The sequence below is a fragment of the Macrosteles quadrilineatus genome, unplaced genomic scaffold (genome assembly GCF_028750875.1).
Source record: "Macrosteles quadrilineatus isolate MER2022 unplaced genomic scaffold, UCM_ALF_1.0 Scaffold_5__1_contigs__length_97177068, whole genome shotgun sequence".
Lineage (NCBI taxonomy): Eukaryota > Metazoa > Arthropoda > Insecta > Hemiptera > Cicadellidae > Macrosteles > Macrosteles quadrilineatus.
In genome coordinates this window covers 67,081,252-67,098,977 of record NW_026542598.1, presented here as the reverse complement: position 1 = coordinate 67,098,977, position 17,726 = coordinate 67,081,252, and positions in this window count along the sequence as shown.

The window sequence follows — 17,726 nt, the reverse complement described above, 5'->3', positions numbered from 1 at the left end:
GATCTGGAAAATATTTTCCTCCATTTTAACAATGTTATGACGGTTATGCGTTAGACAAGTGTAAGACTCAATAACCTTAAGAGACTATAGTTTCAAAATGAACTGTAGAAGAAACGGTGTTATGGATTTTAAGAACAATAATAGAAATGATAAAATAAGAAACAATATCAAAAATTTTGAAATAGGAATAAAATAGCAATGAAAATGGCTTTGGATGAACGTTGTATATGATGATGTTGTTCAAAACTTCTGGTTTGGAACAAACATACTAGATGCAGGTTATTTGGATCAGCGTAAAAAATAAACAAATAGAATCGTATTGTTTGAAGAACATTTACAAAGAATTCTTCATTAATTTATGAAAATGTTTTCAAACAACTCAAACATCATGAGTTCCAAAAACCATCAACTTTCTGTTGAATATGCAGGTCTGCTATATGTTAGTTAACTGATCTCCTGTATATTACCTGACTAAGGAACTCAAGCCCTAAATATTATTGAATGTGGAATAGTAAAATACCAACACTCAAAGTTATTTCTAAACTGCCACAGGGACATTCGTAGAAGTAGTTCAAGGCTACCAGCCTTAAATCTGAACTCAGTACAGCTTTACTGACCCTCACACACAGGCAGCGGTGGGGTCCAACGGCCCTTCACACACACAGACACAGGCTTTGTAGTGTTTAGGGTGAAGCCGGAGTCACAATAGAAGAAGATGACCCAGTTTTCCGGTACAGGAGTACCGGGGATCATCTGACAGGCTGGGGTGAGGTCTTCAGGGGAACATCTCCTGGCGCTAGGGTAGAACTTCCCGTTCTCCAGAGGTGGGGGTAGAACACACCCGTCGTCTCTGGAGCTGGAGCTGGAAAAATATTATTCCAGTTGTGTTTCCTTTTTGCTTTTAAATGTTCCCTTAGTAGTACAAAATTATTGATCTTAGCAACGTGAGTAAGCTTTGGGTAGCAGTAGATAACATAATTAGCAAATTATGAAACTACTATGGAATTACTATTGAATAAATTCGTGATTGGAGATTGGACGTAAGTATGTGAATTTGAACGTAAGGTGCAGACCAGATGTGGACTATCTCATCAAATCCATGTATCGAGGAATGTTACATTTAGCAAATCTCGAACAATATTTTCATTATTCATGCCGCCACTTTCAAAGAGTTTATTATGACATATTTTTATTTTTCTTGCATTAAGAGAGGCATTTATTCATTATGTACTCTCCACCACATATGGACCTGTACAATAGACTGCTACGCTTCATATCGCGAGGCAATGATTGTCCTTCCTCAATACTTAAACACCAGCTATAATAGCTGACTTAAAAGCTTCAATCAGTTTACAATATGAACTATCAACAATGGCATCAAATTAGCTTCTATCAGCTGACAATACGAGCTACGAAAACCATATGGAGCATAGTGATGAACATTTAAAATTAGGTACAGACTTTTCAGCCACCATATACACAATACACATATACACATATACGCAATACTAGCACTTGCGTTTGGTCAACCATGAATTAGTTTTACTAATTAATTGCTACGTACAAATTTATTTCTTATTTTTGTCATATAACTGTGGGCTACCTAATCAATATTCTCAATACTGGCACTTACGTTCTTTTTCTTCTTAAGAATAAATTCTCTTCTGTATCAAGAACCCGTTTGGCCCAGCATAAATCTGTTAACACTGAAATAAAAAAATATTGAGTACAACATTTGGAAAAATGAATAAATAAAAACAGTATTTTATTTTCATTCAGGGTAATATCATGGTTTTTGGGGTTAGTTATTATAATTTACGCAATAACAAAATAATTAGTAATTAATTGACTTTGTCTATTTTAATTGTATATTTGAACTTAAAGATTAAGAATAGCTTTTATATTACTTTAACGTCCAAAGAGTCAAAATATGATATTAAAAAGAAAGAATAAGATTTTTACGCGTCTCATAGCTATTGAGAAATGTTTATTTTGCCCCAGTTATAAAATTGTTAGAATGATGTAGACTAAGAAGTATTGATGTAAAAAAATAACGATTAAAGAATTAGGATAGTTTTAAACTAAGTTCTAAAAAAGACCAGAGTCGACTATATAAGTTGAAATTGAAAGGAAATCAATGAGTGAAGGATGAACTCTTCTTTTTAGAGCACACGGTGATTGATCAGTGTTATCTACCAACATATTTTGCTGTAGCTCTTTGTAGCACATAAGTTAATTTACGTTCTTTGGAAGGAAATAAGTGAACATTATATAGGACATTAAATATTATATAGGATGGTTCTCTCCTACCTTTTAACATAACCATTATAAAACGTCTGAAAACATTTCAAGCACACTCCATGAATTATTGTGGAAAAAAATATATCTATATGGTAAAATTTGTCATTACATAAGCATTTAAATAAAAAAATAATTATTTATTGAATAATAATTTTTCACTACAAGTAATATTAGTTTTTATTTCTTTAAGATAATGCAATACAAAACAATAATGCTATACAAACTAGCAACACACTTTTTAATGGAACATCGAGTTCCTACTGCTTAGAAGTTCATGGAGGTCGAGTGCATTGTTCAACTACTAATAATCAACTGGTTGTTTGTAGCTCTCCTTAAGCTGAAGGTTTACTGTACTTAGTCAGAAAGATATGTACCTTAATTGATGAAGAATATTTCTCTACGAAAATTATCCCAATTTACCTTAAATGTGACTTTTAACTATAATATCATTTTGTTTTGTTTTGTAATGGTGAAATTTACATTTAGTTGATACAAGTTTTCTCTTTTTTGAACTTAACACTATCTGAATTATGACAAATAAAAAATTATGAAGTTAGAACACACGAAATAGAAATACATACCAAATGTTGCTACCCAGATAATCACAACACAATCACTATATCTCGATCCCATCGCAAATCTACGATGACTGTTTTCTTACTGAGGAGAACGCTTTATTATTTGTGGGAGGGGAGAGAACTGGTTGGCCTCCCGCACTGAGTCTTCCTTGTATTTACGTGAATGACTGTGGTTTGAACTTGACCTTGATTTTGGACAAGAATATTTACCCGAGCTAGCTTTCCTCTTCTGATGTGTATTTGGTAGCTGAATATCCAGCATTCGATATTTATTGGTCTTATGTGATCGTTGGATATTCACAATATGCTGATCAATCTCATTGCATTAGTTGGAATAACACCTGGACGCACGCATATTAATTATTTTTCAAATTGTTGCATCATATTTTATTTTGAAAACTATTGTTATTTTTAAATCTTGCCGACATAAAATATGGCGGATCTAAACTATGAATGTACTGTACGTCTATAAACTGAAAAAATCCAGCCACTTAAAAAAAAAAAAAAAAAAAAAAAAAAAACTGTTGATAAGGACTAATATTCTTAAGATTGTACACTTGCCTTTTCGTCATACTGCTCAGAAACAGCCTATTTTTATACATGCCTTGCGGTAGCACGATTACTCTGTAGGGAGTAAAATGCCTTTCTACCCCGTCGGAGTAAAAATATGCTGTTGTAAACAGTTGTTGATGTCAAATGTAGCAATCGAATGGATCGACATGACTTATCGATTTATTCATTGGGGAAGATTTTAGCTCTTGTTGCATTCTTAAAAATAGTTCGACATGTCAATGGTATAATGTAAAATATCGTCATGAAGAAATGTTTAAATCATATAATGAACAGAATTAAAAATAAGAAGCTGGTAGTCGTTTTCATAGGTTATCTTTAAATTTAAAAAATAGTTTCGTTTTATAGCTTAGTTTGTTAACTGATGATGCAATATGACAAAAATGCACACACAGGCAAAAACTGTCTTTTCAACACTCACTCATTTTCCAACCTCGGCTTCGCCTCTATCGTAGAACTTGATCTCAGATCTCTCTAAATACATTTATACAGGGTGACAAAAAAGTCTGGAAACGGCTTGATATACTTTTAACTAAATTCGTTAGAAAACTCAAACCTATCACATCAATTTATTTGTATGAAAACTACTTTTTGCAAGCATTACCATGTTTTTACATTCACCAGGGGACGGCCCGTTAGGAGTAGGTACATAATCTTTAATGTAAGCACATCTTTAATAGATTAATTTTAAAGGTCTGGTAAAGTGGAGTTCATTGCCGGAAACCGCATCAAAAAGGTTCATCCGTTACAAAATGGCGGCAGTCCAAAGTTATTGCGGAATGTACCTGTGCGGAAATCTGAAAACCGGTTAAATTTTGTTTAAGATTAAATAAACTTAGTCTATGAGCGAGTTGACTTTAAAATACAATTTTAGCTCTCAAGCTTATGTTTACGAGTATTTACCAACACTAAGGCCTGTGCAGGTATTTTCCGCAAGAACTTTGGACTGCCGCCATTTTGTAACGGATGAACCTTTTTTGATGCGAATTCCGGCAATGAAATCAACTTTACCAGACCTTTAAAATGATGTGCATATCAATCTGTGCTTTCGTTAAAGATTATGTACCTACTCCTAATGGGCCGTCCCCTGGTGAAGGTAAAAAAATTGTAATGCTTGCAAAAAGTAGTTTTCATACATATAAGTTTATGTGAAAGGGTTGAATTTTCAAACGAATTTAGTTAAAAAGATATCAAGCCGTTTCCAGACTTTTTTGTCACTCTGTAATATATACGCTTCACACTTTAAACAGCAAATGTAAACAATACTGAAAAAAACTATAATAAGCAATAGATTCTAGTTTGTATGCCTGTATGATAGATATACTTGTATATCTGTATGATTTGTTGTGCTGCATTAAACATTAAAGAAGCAACAACAAATACAAATACCTTTTGACAAAATATTTAAAAACTCGTTACTTCTACGGGTGTCTAGTGAAAGAAACAAAATAATAAACATGAATATGTGGTTATGCCATTGAATATTATGTTTAAAAGATTGATATTGAAAGATATTGCTGTCAAACTTTTAGAAAGTTGAGATGAAGTGCGAATTGCAGATGTGACTAAATAAAAACGTTTCACAATTGAATTCGATGGTTTTTATATTGAAGTCTTTGAACAGTTTGTAAGATTTTAAAATCTGTTTATCACTTTGGAAATTATTTAGTACAAATTTATATTTTGTGTAGGCCTATTATTCACATCGAAACTTTCACATTTATAATATTAGTAAGATATGTAAGATATTTATTGATGAATAAAACCTTTGAGTGTGACTGTGATAACTAGTCTGTCACTAATATGTATTATCGTCAACATGTTCTTTACATATATTTATTATAATATTGGTAAGATATTTTTGATGTTACATTGATTGTCTATACTCGTATTGAATCGTTTATAGAGATGGTTTAGCCATCAATTAACATTTCATTTAACTACTTTCATTTTGTTTTCATACAATATTTGAATTCATTTACTATAGTCTATACCATTATTCTACGTACTTAATAACCCCAAGTTCTCTTTTACTTGAATGTGTCGTTTGAATTCTATTGAAAAACACAGTAAACGTCGGTGAAACTTTAGTAAATCTTTTAGGAAAACAAAGACGAGACAATTGCATGGCTATAAACAGAACGACAAGCAGTGGACGACCCGCAGGGCAAGATAGATAGGACAAGCTTCTCCACACAAACACGTCCCAATAACACACTCGAATACTCTCAAAACACCCCGAGATACTGCGTAAGTATCATGAAAAACACGTGTTCTGTAATGATACCACAAGGACTTCGTTTTTTTGTCATTTAAGGTTTTGACTTTCCTAAAGCCCGTTTTTCAGACACCAGTACTGCTAACAAAAGTATTTTCGTTGTGGAAGGGTTTGAGATAATTATATCTTATGTTTAAAATCTACTATGTATAAAACAATACTTGATACTTATGGGAACCCAGGTGTATTTAACGTAACGGCGGTTTTATCAGCCAGCCAATTGGGTTACTTGTCCGATAATGCCAATGACATAATATACAAAGGTACAGCATTAAATAAAAGTGCTAACGATTCTATTTTTGCCAACTGAACTCACTGCTGCTACGATGTAAGTCCTTCTTGTTTAGCTAGTAGACATCAGATAACCCGATCATTTCACAAAATTGATCTTATCTAACTTATCTATCCAACCGAGAAAACTAGGATTTCAAGTTTCTTAAAAATATTTTAAATTCGTTTTCAATTTGCTGAGACAGTATTAAAAAAAACCTGGATCTACTTTTTAAGCGATGTTTTTAAGCATTAACCCATAGTGTATAGGAGACTGAGTCAAAAACACCTTCAATGATCGTAGTTTTACTCAGAAAAGTATTAGATACACCATCTTTACTAAGAAGGCGTTCTACTAGAAAGTCTAATGCTACGAAGGTTCTGTACTTGTAAAATATGAATAACTATCGCAACCTTTCAAAACTTATCTATTAAAATGATAACTGTTGTTTTATTCTTACATATATTAGTTCCTGTTCATGATACCCAGTTATGAATGGGGCATTAAAAATAATCCAAAGTACCCAAAACATCGTTTTAAAGTTTTCCATTCAGCTAAAAGTCATTGAACTGGCAAGATTTGAGCAAGGTACCTCCGAAATTGTAACCCTACGCTCTACCACTAGACCATTTCCACGTTACATACATACATTGCACGTTAGTGAAGCTTTATAAGGTGGCACAGTAAATAATCTTAAGTCAAAAGAATGATGTAATATCCTGTAAGGAATGTGACACAGGCAACGTCTCAATATTGGATGATAGAAAATGCTTTTCTCACATAATTTAGGGATAACTTTGAGGTGTAAATTTAAAGGCATTTGATCTTCAAAAGCATTTGCTTAGGATTCGTGAATTTACAAGCAAAATAATTTAAAAGATATTTTGTTTCATGTTTAATTCACTGTTTTAATATCAAGCCACTAATATTTATTTATGTTTTATCATCCTAAGCAGTTAAAAATTCCTGGAAAGTTATTATATTCACGAATGAAAAGGCTTTTTCAATAAAATTCTCGAACTCGTTCTATTACTTTGTCGAAGTTTAAAAATAACAACTTTATAAACAATTTATTTTGGAGCGTACTTTAATCTAAAGTTTGACATTCTGTGCTAATGTAATGCATAACAAGTTTGAGTTAGACGTGTGTCAGTCACAGACAATTTGCATCACCACGTGTATGATTAGGTCTGTCATGCGAGTGAATATAAATTTATACCATGAAACCTAGTAGGCCTAATTTACTTTTTGATTTTATAAACTTCTATGATTATATACTTTTTTACAGATAATTATTTTCCCCCCATATTGAAGTACTTACTATTATTTTTATCAAACGATTTTTTTACCGATTGGTTATAGTAGATTTTCTTTTATATTCTGAATTGAATAACTAGGCTATTACCGTAAGTTTCATAGTGATATACTAGCGACCGATTTACTTTTTCATCTTCACATCCCCAGAGACTAAACCACTATCTAAATATAATCCGATTTGGATGAAAATTTGTAAAAACGTGTAAGCCTACGTTTATTAAAAAGAGCTCACGAACCATGATCGTACCAAGAAACCGGGGTTTAGTAGGGTTTTTTGGAACAAAAATTGGTGGTTTAAATTCTTGTCCAACACTTCTAGCGTCCCATAGAGCTTAGAAAACAAATACATTTATTTTTTCATCAATGTGTTTTTGTACTCTTTTTATTTACTGATTAAATTACAAAAGACTACAAATTAAAGTTTTCATGTTATTCTTATGAAGAATACGTAAATATTTGTAGTTAGCTGATTTTAAATCAGACCATAGCGTATACATATTTGAATTTAATATTTTCTTTTATCTGATTTGGGAGGGGTAAAACTCGAATTTCCATGAGATAGAATGAACCTACTGAAACCCCCCACATTATAAGCTGATATTAGAACACCTAAAATATCCCCTGGGGATTATAATGGTTTAAATTTACATGTAAATTATTAGTTGGCCAAAGTTAAAATTATAAATTAAATGTTAATGACTAAACATACAGAACTAATATAAAATCATTAGTTTATTCGGTCCATTTAAAATCCTGTTTTCAACTATGTTGTTTGTTGTCCTCGTACCTTTAAGAATGTAACAATTAAAATTTAAGACTGTTAAAATGTCTATCACCTTATACAGTAGCTGCAATGTATATATGCACGTTATATCGGTTTTTAAATGTGAGTATTTACAATCTTAGACAAGAGTTTTTCAATTGCAAATTGTTTATATATAATAAGTATAACAATATTTGTCTAAAAGCATATCTTATAGCGCAAAAGATTTTCAGTATGGTTAACTATGTTTTAAAATAAAAATAATTAAATGAAATGTGTGTAAGTCTCTTGTGTGTACTAGATATAAACCATAGTTACGAATAACGATAGTGTAGCATACAGTATACAGGCTCGGCAGCAGTATTATAAAGAGCGGGTGAAATGGTCTGAACATTTATAATGAGCGGAAGAAATGGCGCCGAGCCAGAAACCCGCCAGAAATGTATGCACTTTGTGTGGCTACATTATCTTGCTTTATAAATGTTCCTGAGTATTCTAAACGGTATTATACAGCCGCAAAGTATGCGTGACATATGAAAGTAATATGAGTAACATACGCCTACTTCGTTTGTTGGATTGTAGGATTACTTATGGCCTGATTCTGTAATTAAGACTATAAACCATTTTTGAAAACTTATTACAATGCGAAGTGCAAACCAACTATACAGTATAGTACAGTTTTGCCAATTAATGTTAAATTGTTCATTATGTTGACATTTGCCCCCAACTTATTATAGGATGAAAAATTTTAAAAACATTTTCAGTGCAGTATTGAAACAATCAGCCTTAATAAAATAACCAGTGGAAATCGATGACTCATTACTCCAGACATGATAACCTTGAAATTGGAAACTTTTGAAAATTTACACACGACTAGGTTGGCTGAACTAAGTTAATGGGCATGTACAAAAAAATAGATTAATTAATTATTTAGACCTAATGGGAAATAATTGTAGTACTTTCCTAGCAATACGTTGTTATATTGAGAGTGCTGTGATAAATTGACATACATTTCCAAGAAAATATTCTTGATGGAATAAAAAATGTACAACCCAGAATAAAAAATTTGTTCCGATATTTTATGTGCTAGATGTTAGCTATTCACCTTAAAGTCTATGCAGTCCATACTGCTTCTCCGTTATTTTTATGTAAATAAAATTTGTAATATATAATTAACTAATTAGTGATCCAGATCACATTTTATTTAGCATATTTAGAATAGAAACTTCAACTTTAGTAGAAGCAGTAGGGCTCAGGACAATGCCCGAACAATAAAGTGGAAAGTAGTAAAGTTAGGGAAGTAACAAGAGAAGATTGTTTTCAGCTATGGCGTTACATGTATGCTAGCTGGGTTTCAACATTGTCAACTATTCCACAACAAGATTTATATTGATAATTATCTATTATTTTTAGATTTTTTGGAATAAAATTTATGATGGGTTTTTTATCTCATTTTGGTCTATTTGGATCACTTTCTACTATGGAGAAAATGAGAGAATACAGTTTGATTCTAATTTTTAATACCAAGCTAGTCAAGAGGTTGTCTTTTTAGTTATTTTTTAGATGATTAAAATTAGTTGTACTATTTTGTAATACATTTCATTCGAAACATCCTAGGGATATTATTTAAACGTATAATAACAAATGAGACCTGCGCGCTAATGCTAAACCAATGCTAGACGAGGTCGCTTTCTAAGCGGCCGAACTATAGTAGTACTGTTATTACGAACTTCTACTATACTTGAGTACTACTCAAGTAAATATCTCTATGCATTTTGGAGGGTAAATGTCAGTATTTAAAACTCTTACGCATTGGAACACATGTTTATTATTTAAAACACATTTGCAAATTTAAGTGTATAAATAGATTTATTATGTGGTGTCTGTATGTCTTAATTATTTGTATACATGTTTGCTAAATAAAATGAAAATACCAATTCTATTCAAGATACCGACTGTTGAAAATTATTGTTTTAAATATTTGTTTACTAAATAAACTCATTTTACATATTTACATTCGTATTAATGTACTTTCAAAAGTTAGTTAGGCCAGACAGGAAGTTATTATTTATACTTAATAACATTTCTTTGGTGTAAAACATTTAATGAATATAAACATTTTGGTCTGTTAAAAAATACTACATATTATCATTTTATTAAAAATATATAATAAACATGAATTGTGTTCGTTATTTTATGATAAAATTTTGTTAAATTTACTTCTATGATATTAAATCGTTTATGTTATGACGAATGAAATATTATAATTCATACCGATCTCCTAACCATCCACTATTGAAATATTTAGTTTCTTTGTAAAATATAATGTAATGTATAACACATTAGGTACATAAGGTATTTATGCATTCAAAGTCAAAGGATGTACAGCCCTGATACAAGATACACGATACAAGAACTTTATTGTTAGTAAAATACATAATGTGGTACATTAGCTCTCCTAACTCGTCAACTAATCCTAAACATAAACATAATTTAACACAATTTAACTTCTTCACCTTAACATATTATAACATTATATAATTAGTAAATTAAATTCATCTTCAGTCACTAGCCAAAATTCATCTATTGTGAATAAACAGACCTTAATTAAAACTTTCTTCCACTTCTTTTTAAATAAATTAAGAGGGAAATTTTGAAATTGATTTGGTAGATGGTTCCAAAGTCTTGGAGCAAAAAAAATGCTTGCCAATGCTTGTCGCCTTATGTCATGCCTACTGATATGGATGTTATTTTTACCTCTAGTGTCATGAGTGAATTTTTTCATTTGTTGTTTTAAAGATGTTAGCTTTGAAATATATTAAAACTCGGTAAATGATTATGCAAGGAACGGTAAGAATCTCAAGATTTTTGAAAGTTTCCACACAAGAATCCCTAAAATATGATAATATTTTTATACCAAATATGTAAAATATAATTTACGCATATCATATATTGCTGGGTAATATTTAATGAATTAACGTCTTTGTATATCATAATATCTAAGTGTAAGTTAAAATGTATGTAAATCGTAATATGAAAATGTAATGTGTACTACTAGTAGTATTAAAATTTTTAACGTATTCTGCCGTTTAATGATTTACTGTAATGTATTCTGAATAGTTTCAAGTATAAGATTTAATATCATGCACAGTGTAATGTACTTTGCTCTATTTAATCATGTACCACATTAGTGTTAAGAGTCGTGTGAAGGTGTAATGATTATTGCATGATTTTGAAATGTAATGTATCTATGTAAAGTGTCTATGTGGATGCAATGTGTAAAGTAAGGGGGGTGTAATATGTGGGTGTAAAGGGGACGTGTAAAGTACAATGTGTAAGTGTTAAGTGTATCTCTGGGAGACTCGTTGGTGATAAAGAGGCTATCGTGTAACGATCCTGGGGGACTGTATGTAGCTTAGAGGCTTCATGACAGTCTTGTTGCTGTGAGCCTACGTTAGATAAAACAGTGTTTTAAAACAAATTCAAAAATGTTCATTGATATAAAATTATTGTTACTAATTTACCTTTTCAGTATTAGTTATATATGTGAAATGTCTGTTGTGTGAGCTGTTTTAAAATCACAGCTCCAAAAATACTGTACAATATATAATTCTATAAGACATCAATGTCATATTCGTAAAATCTATTATAATTGCAAATAAGCAATGGAGTACCCAGTTAACCTTTAAACATGAAGGTAATTATAATTATTGCCTTGATAAATTGGGGAAATGATCAATTTAAATTATAAATTGTAGGACTACGTAAAACATTGCCTGGATGCCAAGTTCAGTCATTAAGATTTGCAAAGTTTAATATAAATCTACACACCGTTATGAATACAAATTAGACTGTGGTGAAATACAATTTCTTAGATATCCTGTTTAGTTAATTTTCTGATTCAAAAGAACGTGTATTTTAACGAAAGAGGGATTGAGAGTAATTAGTTTAGTAATTTATAAATTAGTTAATTGAATGGCGTTACGTGGTTGGAGATATATAAAACAGGACATATAAATCGTTTAATGTTTACCACCATCACTTTAATGATTATAAAACCATCATTGAATTTCACTGGTGAAACATTAGTTAAAACATTTTTGTACAAACTACATAATTGCTAATTTTTTACGAGAAAAAATCTAATAGTATTTACAATATTTAATTTTGTACATGTAAAGAATGCCAAACAATTTGTTTGTACTATACACTAAATAAAGACAACAACAATATATGAGAAATAAAACAAATAATTTGTTGTTATAGGTAATGAACACCTTTAACCTCGATAAAAATCATTTCAAACAACATCACTGAGAATAAGTGTTTTCAAAAAAACAGTTAAGCCTAATTATCTGGAACATTCGTCTCTTTTTAAAGGGCGGAAACTAAGTCCTATGTTTAGAACATTTTCGATTTTAGAAATTGTTTCAGACCTCATTCTATAATATCATAGTAAGTGTAAATCAAACTGGAGGAACAATTTGCCAGATATATGTGAATTTAAACTCTTGTAGTCATAATTTTATAAGCAGCAAAATAATGTAATAATAAAAGACAATATTCATTTACGATTACAGTAACAAGCTTACTCGAGAAAACAATTTCCTTTAAAATAACAATTGCACGTTTGAAAAAGCTTAGTTTTGTTTCTCTGCTAGCGGTAATATCCTTTTCTCAACAATTTTACTCTTTTTATATTTTCTCAAACTTTTAATACAAACCCTATTAATGTTTAGTTGATTATTTATGTTATGAATAATGTAAGCTTATATACAGATCGCTTATGTTCTATACTGATAAAATAAAATTGCTACCAGTAGTATTTGATATTTTACACCTATTACACATAATAAACATGGATTTTAAAGAATGTATAGCTATTACCTGCCACTTTGTTTAACACTACTTACCAGCTATAAGTAATATACATTCATCATTTAAATAAATATTATGTAATACTAAAAATATAAACAAGTTAATGCAAACTAATTAGCATAACTGTTGGGTATGATAAATTTAGGTCAAACTAAAACAAATATGCAACGAAATAATAGCCCTTTTAATAATACTAACTTCCGTCACTACAGATTGATTTACGCAGTTATGCAATAACTAAGCCAAGCAAAGTTTATTTCTTATCTAAACTCAAACAAGCTTAGCAAGGAGAAGACAAGAGCGATACAAAGCTAACGACCTGTGACAACTGTCAACTCTAACAACTCGTAACACTCTCCGTAAAAATAAAGTTTTTAAATGACTAAATAATAGCATTAACTAAAATTATATGTAAACTAACTTTCATTGAATTAAAGTAGTATGTAATTAAATTTAAAATATCACAGTATAATTTATAACGTATTACTCACTATGTCTAGTTCATTTTACCTGCGATATAAATACTGACAAGAATTAGTGTTATCATTGTCAATAAATATTAACAAAAGAATAATAAATATGTTGTAAATTATTTTTTCCTATGACCATTTTTTAAAGTAGCCGGTTCAGTTCAGTTCTAGAATTAGAAAAGTTTCACATAACAGCATTGTTTACATTCAATAAGCAAATATTGGCTTCGTCATCCATATCCATCTAACGACGTCAACTTAAAATAAGTTTTTTATGCAGTATATAAAGATAGTTTAGACTGCATTTCATAAAAGGTTCAAATTTTTGTTAAATTAAAAATGGCTATGTCGAATGTTGTTACAGGAATCATTTACCCTGTCTTGGCAAAATATATCGTTTATAGTAATTAAAATATTAAATGACCTCTTACTGGGGATTCATTTGAAAAGGCATGCTTATAAAAACAAAACACTTTGCTTTTATATGACCTGAAATCAGAGAACAACTGTGGGTCCTGTATTTTTATAACCTGTGAGGGATTACTTTGGGAGACCATATCCATTGAAACCCCCTCAAGGGAAGCTACTAATAAGTTATCAAAGGGCTCACCTCACTTCGAAATAAAGTCAGTGACTTTGATGTATTTTTACTTTAATTAAAACATACAGATTGGAAATAAAATCCCGGTACGGTTAAATATTTCAAAAAGTTATATATAAAGCTTTAGAACCTGGTACACAGATAGGATGCATTAAGGCTATTTTAACACATAATTCAAAGATCCGCAACCTCCTAGGGGGGACTAAGAGTCAGAAGAAAATCCTAAATGTAAGCATTGGTTGATATACACATCAAATTAAAGGTTTTTGTTAGTAAAATAAAATTCCGCAAACCCAAACTCATACGGACAACCGAATCGAAAATTACAGCGACTCATAGATGCATTACATTTGCATTGCTATTATATGCTACCTCTTCAGGGGGAGGGGGGCGAACTGGTATAGTATTTAGAGCGCGGGTCTTCACTCCGTGAGGTCCCCAGTTCAAATGCCGTCAAATCTCCAATGAATTGTATCTAAGTGATAATGACGCAACCCCGAGGTCTAGCCTGAAGTAATGTGAAAAACAATCCCAGGCTCGTGCCTAGTTTCCTAGGGAAAAAACCCTCCTCAGGGTTGGTGCCCGGTAGAAGTTGGAAGAAAATCATAAACTTATGCATCGGTCGATATATACATCAAATTACAGGTCTTCATACGTAGAATGTAATACCACGAATTTGAGCTCAAAAGAACAACTGATTATAAATTGGATAAATGGCAGCCGATCACAGTTTAAAAATGGCAGAAAAAAAATAAAATCTATCATTATTACTTATAAAAATATATTACCTTCTCGGGACTTTTTCCCACCCAGTATAACCATATTTTTATTTATTGATAACCATATTTTGGATTTTAAGAATATTTTGATGATTTGTGGTTTGGTTAAAAAGTATTAGGTACTATTACTTTCAAATAAATTACGCATTCAAGACGCGTATAATAATATATTTCTCAAAGCAAAACATTTATCATGATGTGATTGTTTCTGAGCCTCAAGAAAATGTCGACCATTCCTCCACAGAGCTATATGCTTTTTGAATTTTATCTTTACATATTTTAGAAAGCTTTTTTTATTTACACTTCAAAGTCATAAAACTAGCCTTAATGCGTAATTACGATAATACTGCATATTGGCCTATAAAAACTGGCAAAATATAATATTAAAATAGATAAAAATTTAGATTAATAATAAACATAAGAAGGACGATATAACCTTGTATAACGTTTCCACAACTCGTTGGTTAAGCTATTCAGGATGCTGATATACTTTCAGTGACTATATTTCAGGGTCTAGTTTTGAAGATAACCTATCTTTTATGACTTCAATATCAATTTGGATTTCTTATCGTAAAGAAGTAAAACAATATTCAACGTTTATAAAAAAAAATATCTACTGGCAAAACTACCTACTTACTTAATAGAACAATTTAGTTCCATAATTGTAGGTGGTGTTTACTTTAACTAATTTCTATGTTTGTAAGGCATCCATTTTGTTATCTTGTTAAAAAGTACTATACAACTACTTAGTACATGCATGAAAAACTTAAGAACGAAACTACGATAAAACAATAAAGAAATTGCAAAATAATAAAAAAAAAAAAATAAAAATCTGTCGAAACATATTTTTGAATTGCGCAAAACCTAATTAAACCCTATGATAAGAACTGGAGTAAACATAATATATTTGTTAAAATGTCGTTGAAAAATTACAATATTTAACAATTTAGACGTTGGAGGTCAAATTGTAAAGGTCTTAAGATAGATTACAAGCAAAGAAATCCTTCTCATAAAAATAAATTAAAATAAAATAAATTATGCAGTAGGTACTCGTACATACAAAACCCCCCATCTACGTCTTTACTATATAAATCTATTTTTAACGCAGGGTAATTGGAGGTTATTTCAGAATAAAGTATAAAGAGAATTATTTATTTTGAACAAATAAACATTATACAACGATTAGTTTTAGTTAAATATGCTATTGCAATTTATGTTAATCCTTCTGTATTAGTGATTTGGCTAAATAGTGGGCAAAGCTCACATTCTTTTAGGCAATCCTCTAAGGAAAAATACTTTTTACCTATATTCCTACGTGTTCAACCATGAGGATGTTTATAATGATCGTTTGAACAAGAAAGCAATAGGCATAATCTTGAAGAAAGATAACAGACGACATTCAGTAAATCACATGGTCAACACAAGATAGCTTCAGCAGCCATGAATACAAATAGCGACCAATGAGGATCTGCAGACGGTAGACGTCAGTTACATAGAGTAATAACGTTTATCAATACCCTACGTTGAATATACACTACTATTTATGATTAACTAGAAGTCAATATAAAATGTATATGCTTAAAATGTGTGATATTATATTGCTTTATTGTGATGTAGTAGACGTATCTGTGTGTGTTTAAAATGTAGTTTGAGTAAATAATTAAACCTATGATGAGCTTTCAGTCTCTTGTAATATTTTTGTAGTAAGATTAGGTAGGGTTTCACTGGATTGGTTCTTTAAACCTTCCTGACAGTTGAAGGTGCCTTTTAACATAAATAAAGGCAGTTATGACGGCCTTATTGTTCGTGAAATTGTATACACAGATATAAAAAATAATTTAAATTAAAGCTGCTTTAGTTGTTAATTTTTTTCGATTGAACCTACCCTAGAAATAATTAAAATTAGCTACTTAATTTTAACATACAAAACAACATCCCAATGAATTCCCAATAAACATACATAAACACATTCATCAAAACATACATACTTACAGGAAAACATAGACTTCTTACTGAGTGGAATACTAACGGACTGATTAGAACTTGCTAAATATTAATCACTCAATTGCAATCAGCCTGAAAGACAGCTATCCAATAAAACCATTCAATGTGTTTCCATTAATCTGTTTAATTTGTTTTGTCCCATCTATTAATCGTGCTGCGTTTTGACATTGATGACGACAATATCAAATGGACAGCTTTATTTGGAATTAGTTGTTAAGCCTTGATTGGCATAAGTATCATTATGTAATAAATGGAAGTGTAATTTGATACAGTAAACAAATATATTTGTGTTTTATCTTACCAAATTAGTTTTTGTATTAAAAGTACAAATCGTGTTTAAATTCCATCTGTTATAATATGATATAGAATTATAATAATATGGACTAATATAATTCTTTTATTTTATAACAGACTTTATCGCGTCAATTAAGGTAATAAGATACAATAATATCCCTGTTGTGTGTGTTATCAACAGTGTTTAAGAAACTCAACATGTAATTTAAGGTAATGGAAAGATTATGTAATGGTATAGACTATTTTGCAAGCCAGTCATACCTCCAATAAAGACTTCTTTGAGTTACTATTTTATTTTCTAAATGCACCGATGCATGTTGATACGATGGTTAATACGTAGGCTATGACGAAGATTGCATTGACAAATCATTCATGAAGCTAAGAAAAGACACTACGATCTAGAATCAAAATTGCTACAGACTTCAATAAATCTGGTTGACTGGAAAGCAATTCTGAGACGGATTCAGAGCAGCATTCAATTGGTCTTGGGCGTGAATAAAAGATTCTGAAACAACTAGATATGTTTAATTGTCGAACACATTTTATTACTTTGGATATGTTGAAATATATCTTTTACTCTGGTTGCTTTTCGGCTGTCATAAACAGTCAATAACACCAGCAG